This window comes from Pinus tabuliformis, chromosome J, assembly GCF_031772625.1.
Source record: "Pinus tabuliformis cultivar Carrire ecotype Pingquan chromosome J, CPIR1, whole genome shotgun sequence".
In the NCBI taxonomy this organism is placed as follows: domain Eukaryota; kingdom Viridiplantae; phylum Streptophyta; class Pinopsida; order Pinales; family Pinaceae; genus Pinus; species Pinus tabuliformis.
This window is the reverse complement of record NC_142295.1, coordinates 200,971,756-200,978,325: the sequence shown is the minus strand read 5'-3', so window position 1 is coordinate 200,978,325 and position 6,570 is coordinate 200,971,756.

Genomic DNA, 6,570 nt, shown 5'->3' with positions numbered 1-6,570 from the left:
GTCCATCAAAAGGATGTAAAAACTGCATTCTTGAATGGAGATCTAAAAGAGAATGTTTTTATGTCCCAGCCTGAAGGATTTGCTGTGAAAGGACATGAACATAAAGTATGAAAACTTGTGAAGTCCTTGTATGGCCTTAAACAAGCACCACGAGCCTGGTATGAAAAACTAACTGAGCATCTTCTGAAACTCAACTTCAAACATTTTGATCTTGATGATGCAACTTTATTTGTCAAGAAAGTTGGCAAAACAGTTGTATATCTTGTGGTATATGTAGATGATCTTTTAATGACAGGTAACAATGAAAGCTATATTGCATCCATAAAGAAAGAATTAGGAAAAAGTTTTGAAATGACTGATTTGGGCTATGTTCATTACTATCTTGGCATTGAAGTAACCCAACATCCAAAATCCATATTTCTTTCTCAAAAGAAATACATCGGAGATTTGTTAAACAGATTTGGCATGACAGAGTGCAATCCTCTTTCTACTCCAATGGAACAAAACTTGAAGCTCACATCTATTGAAGGAAAGGAATTTGAGGATGCAACAAAGTATAGACAGCTTGTAGGAAGTCTCATCTACCTCACTACTACCAGACCAGACATTTCATTTGTTGTTGGAATCCTCTCCAGGTTTATGCAAAAACCTTGTGAGGGACATTGGTCTCCTGTAAAAAGAGTTCTAAGGTACTTGAAGGGAACTCAAGACCTTGGAATCAAGTATGCACAGGTGGACGACTTCAGCTTGATTGGATACTCTGATTTAGACGTCGATGGAGACAAAGAAACTGGGGTATCTACTTCAGGATATGCTATGAGTCTTGGATCAGGAGCTATCTCCTGGAGATCACGCAAACAATCAGTTCCAGCAGATTCCACAACAGAAGCAGAATACGTTGCAGCAGCTGAAGCAATGAAAGAAATTGTGTGGCTCAAGAAAATTCTTGAAGATTTGCAGGTAAAACAAGTACAATCAACTCCACTCATGATTGATAACACCTCTGCAATAAATTTGGCCAAGAACCCAAAGTTCCATGATTGTACTAAGCACATCAATACTAAATATCATCTGATCCGACATCATGTTGAGGCCAAAACAATCCATCTCCATCATTGTTCCACAAATGAGCAAATTGCAGACATCTTCACCAAAGCGCTTGGAAGAGAAAATCTTGAAAGATTCAGAACGATGCTTGGACTCACCAACATCCCTTCAGATTAAGGGGGGGAATGTTCACACCTAATCCTCAGCGGTTGGGTAAACTGGAACGTGAACAGTCATCAAGAAGATGAACTGTTCCGTCTCCTTTTTGTATATAAACAATAGTTCTCTAATGAAATAACAAGTCAATTTTCTACTGCCCATTTTGGAGTTACCCTGGCCTGATAGGAAAGAATTGATGAGGGCTTATCATCATCTGTTGTTGGTGGTTCGCTAGCTGTCTCGATGCATTCCCCAACTTCTTTCCTGACATACCCAAGTCCTACCTGACAAGGAAGTTCTTCTACTTTGATGAGGTTGACAATGCCTTGGCCATTAATGCCCAAGTAGTTTCCTTCATAACCCATTTTCTTCAATAGTTTGGAGCCAATCCCTATGGTATGATTTTCAAAAATACTGAAATCATCATCAGGAAACATACATGAATTCATAGAACCACTTTTTACTTCACATGGGTCACACTACTGCTTTTCCAAGGCCTCGTCCTTAGCTTACAGTTGTTGTAGAAAACTCTGTTTTTCCTCTTTCTCTTCTTGTATATGCATCTTCAATTCAACATTCTCTATTTGAAGATTTTGATTGTTTTTCTTAAGTTCTTCCAGGGCCTCTTTCATGGCTCGCAACTGAAGCTGCAATCGCTCCTTTTCCTCTGTCTCTTTTCGTAGGGCTTCATACATTATTTCCACCCTTTGGGAAATTTTGAGAATAGTCTCGTACATCTCTTTTTCATCCTCTATCACTGCATGTTCCATTGTTCACGCTTGCAATTCACATCCACGCAAAGACTGCTATGATACCAAACTTGATCCGAGATGACTCAACTCCCAGATTTAACCAAGATATTTTTCTTTCATGATGTGATAAGAATTGCATCTAAAATAGCATAATTTAACATATTTGCATGCTATAAAGAAGAAGGAACATGAAAATCATCAGCAACATAAAATAACAAGATGTTGATAACGGAGTTCATCCATGAGGGACTATGTCTCTGGGCCCCGGTGTCAAGATGGTGTAGGCCGATGCATTAAGTGTTATCAATAGTGATGATGTACATAGGTGGTGACATCACTATCATACAAGGAAAATGCCCTCACACAGGGGTGGCTCCACCAGATGTTCCGCTACAGGAACTCTCAGTCAAAAAGGACTCCTATCAATATGACAGAAACTCACATATGAAAATAATGAGCATCCCGCCAACATGGCATAAAAGGGATCTTGATTCAGACATACATGGTGACAACATGAGTATCCCATCAACATGACGACAGAGGGATCTCAAACAAAGCATGATGAATCATGACAACAAGTACATGCCAAAGACAATTCCGCATCACATCACACATGAATCATGAAACAAGTAAGAAAACAAGATCCCACATCAAACATCAAATAGGGATTTGTGCAGCACAATGCATATCATAGAAAAAAGAAGTACATGAACACACTACATATACCTCACATCGTGGGGCCATCTGAAGAAAAGGATGTCAAACTACTGAAATTGGTCGTACCATCAACCTCGCAGTGTCGGATCTCATGGAAATGATTGCTCACACATTGAATGTTGACATCTGCACTCCACTTTGAAAAGTGGTCGAAAAATGAAATGATCAAATGCGAATTTTGAATGCACCATCAGATTTTTGGCATTGAATAATGCAAAATCGACTGTCAAATTTCTGAATTCTAAGAAACTGGAAATCTGGGGCTTAAGGAATATTTTAGATTCCCCCTAGATTCCTAAAATATTCCCTCCTCCGGGCCATCTGAAGATTTGCTGCTCAGATAAAAATTCTGACTGTGCGATCAGGTTCATGTCATTGAGAGGTGTAAGATTGACATAAAATTTGTCCAATTTGGCTCAATCATGGTTTCGCCTGCTCTTTTCCCACGTTCATGGTTCCACTTGCAATAATAAAAAATAATATGTCTCGATTTCCGTTCTGCACCTTAGCCTCTGTGCACTAATAAAATGAGTGTTTATAATGTTTTTGTTGGGTGAATATTAAAATGAGGTGGTTGCAGGCGGATTGGTAAAAATGCTAAATTATAAGGAGGAGATGGGGTGGTCAAACCGCGACCCCTCCATATTAACAAACATTTCATTTTAAAAAAACCACATAATTATTTGTTTTGGGGGTCGGGTCCACATTGGGTGGCCTAGTCCTTAACCTCTGTAACAATTTGTATTGTTGTATTAAATGTTGTTTAGGGGGGCCGTTGAGGTGTGTTGATGGTGGCATATTGTTTGGTTCGTTGGGCCACTCGTTGTGCAGGCTGGTCACGTGGCCGAGCGGGTTCGATTCCCACCGGCCCATTGTTATATATATGGCATGTTATAGTGTGGGCGGGGCGTAGGCCAGGTCCACCAGAGGTGGCCCACCCACCGCCCATAATTACGTTTATATGTGGTGTGCAGTGGTTGAGGGAGGGACGACAGGGGTCATGTCCCATCAGCCCATTTTAATTTTTAAAATTTGTTTTATATGTGATAAAGGTGGTCGTTGGGGGGCTGGTAGGGTTGGTGGCCCCCTACCCCATAAAATATATTTTTTTATTTTAATACAATATAGATCCATTTTTTGATTTTGTCTACCATAAGGGTTATTAGACAAATTAAAGAGGCAATAATTTCGCCTGCTCTCGATATCTAGGTTTCATGCCTCAAGGTCGGTCAAATTGTAGGATACTTAAACCTAGCCCACAGCCCAACTTTGACCAATACTTTGACTGGCTCGCTCTCCCTCATACGAGCTCAGATTTGAGTGTCGTTCAAACCATCGAAATCAGGGCGACGAGAACTTTGATTTGGTGTTGGTTTGGGAATAACCTAGACACTTTGAATTTTTCCCATTTATGAGCCCCCTTGGACTTCTGCATGTGTCTCAAGCCACCTTGATCAAGGATATCCTAAAAGATAATTTTCTTTGGGCCCTAAGGGAGGACTCTCTAGACCTGTTGAACAGGGTAGGAAAGGGCGATATATCTAAGGATGAATTTGACTCTATTTGTGAGTTATACATTCAATTTTCAAAAGGGGCTGTAGGAAATAAGCAAGGGATTCAAACTTCCAAAATATCTAGTGCATGAATTACAAAAGCAGAAATTGGGAACTTGCTGGATAATTTGAAAACCGACATCCTCAGTACACTTTCCTCTCAGATGGACATGTTACAAGCCAAACAAAAGAAAATGGAGTTAGAAAGGACCATGGTCATCTTTTGCCCTTAGTGAACGAAGAAACATCCATTAAAGGAATGTCCACTAAATACTGTGGAGACATGTGCAATACGTGAACAGACTCACTCCACTAGTTCATGCCCATCCCTTCCTGGGCTAAAGGTAGTATTCTAAGGAACAAGTGAAGGAGTAGAAAAACTATGCTTTATGAGTTCCAGGAAACCATGGTAGCCACGACCCTCAAGCTCAAATCAAGGTATGTCTCACGACCTTTCTGAGTCTTTTAGAAATTTTAATATGGGTCCTCAATCAGTAACTTTTCCTCAATAATGACCTCAATTTTATCAATATTTGCCCTATCAGTCTTGGTTCCCACAGTCTAGTTCAAACCCTTCATGGTCTCATAATTGGCGAGGGACTTCCCCTTCTCCTAGTCGATTTCCTTAAACTATGCAACAACAAAAATTATAACTTCCATCCAGCATTCCCTCCGTTATTCGTCCTCCTCCTCAGCTTCCTATGCAACCTAATCCAAATCCTAATAATAAGGGTGCTCAACAGATTGATATGCTTATCCTTCCTTCATATATCATTTCCACCGTAGAATTTAATGAGATAAATCTATGATATGATCAGGTGTTGAATGCTTAGACTTCACCAGTTATTGTTGAATAGATTGGTGATGAAGATCCAGAACCAGAATCCCAAGTAGACGAGAATGAGTCAAATTAGAATTCTATCAAACACCCCGCTCCTCGTTCGGGTTCTAATCAGGGTTGCCCCACTAATCTTCCTTATCCTCAGTGATTAGCCTTGAGTAAATAGAATTTTTAGCCATAATTTGACCTTTTAGGGGAACTGTGAAAACTATTTGTCAAATTCCCTTTCTCCAAGCTATGAAGGATGTGCCTATTTATGCTAAGACAATTAGAGAGTATTGTTCCAAGAAGCCTGTAAAAAAAAAACGGATCCACTTACCATTCATGTTATGGGGAAGTTATCAGACATTATGCTGGGAAATTTTGTACCTGTGAAATATAGAGATCTAGGGAACCCAACTCTAATAGTGCAGATTAACGGGGTTGACATCCCTAATGTACTCGTAGATTTGGGAGCTACAGTTAATGTTATCACCTATGGAACTATGCTTAAATTGGGTCAACAAAATCTAAAACCAACTCCTATTGTCTTGGAATTAGCAGATACATCTACAGTAAGGCCAATAGGAAAATTGGAAGACATAACAATTTCAGTGGACTCATGGCATTATCCCATTGATCTTATGGTGTTAAAAACACAACCCGCAGCTGCTAGCCACCCTCTGATTTTAGGAAGATCTTGGCTAGCAACTGTAGATGCCTATATCGGATGTCCGTCATGAAAAATGGTGATATCTAATGGGGAAAATACAAAGAACCTTATTCTTTACCCCCTCGCAGAACCAAGTTCATCAGGTAAAATGACATTTAAACAAAATTCCCTACATTTAGAACGACCTGAAGCCGAAATCAAGGAAACCAGAGCAATCCTTACTATTATTCAAGCCCTTAGTTTTAAAAATGAAACGGAAGATGATACTATTGATACTTTTATCAGCAGCCCCATTGCCATTTCTGATACAACTCGTCAATTTCTAGAATCTATTATGAGATGTGAGACGGATGAAACTATTGAATAAGGAATTGAAGATGAAGACATTCCCATAATTACACCCAGTGACAATATCCCTATAGAAATTGAGCCAAGGAAGACATTTAATATTAACCCGAACCTTTAACCATCCCAGACCAAACAGCTCTTGAAAGTTCTTCATGAACATAAGGAAGCATTTGCATGGGATTATATAGGTATGAAGGGTATCTTTGCTGATTTTTTTACTCATCATATATATATCAAAGAAGATTATCGGCCTGTGAGACAACCCCAGAGAAGAATGAACCCCGCTCTGAAAAACATTCTCAAGGATGAACTTTAGAAGTTGCTAGATGTAGGATTTATTTACCCTATATCGGATAGTCAATGGGTGTCTCCGCTAGTTACCATTCCTAAGAAGAATGGTAAGTGGTGGATTTGTGTGGACTATAGGGAGTTGAACAAAGAAACCTTGAAGGATCATTTTCCCTTACCCTTCATTGACCCTGTCCTGGATACCTTAGCTGG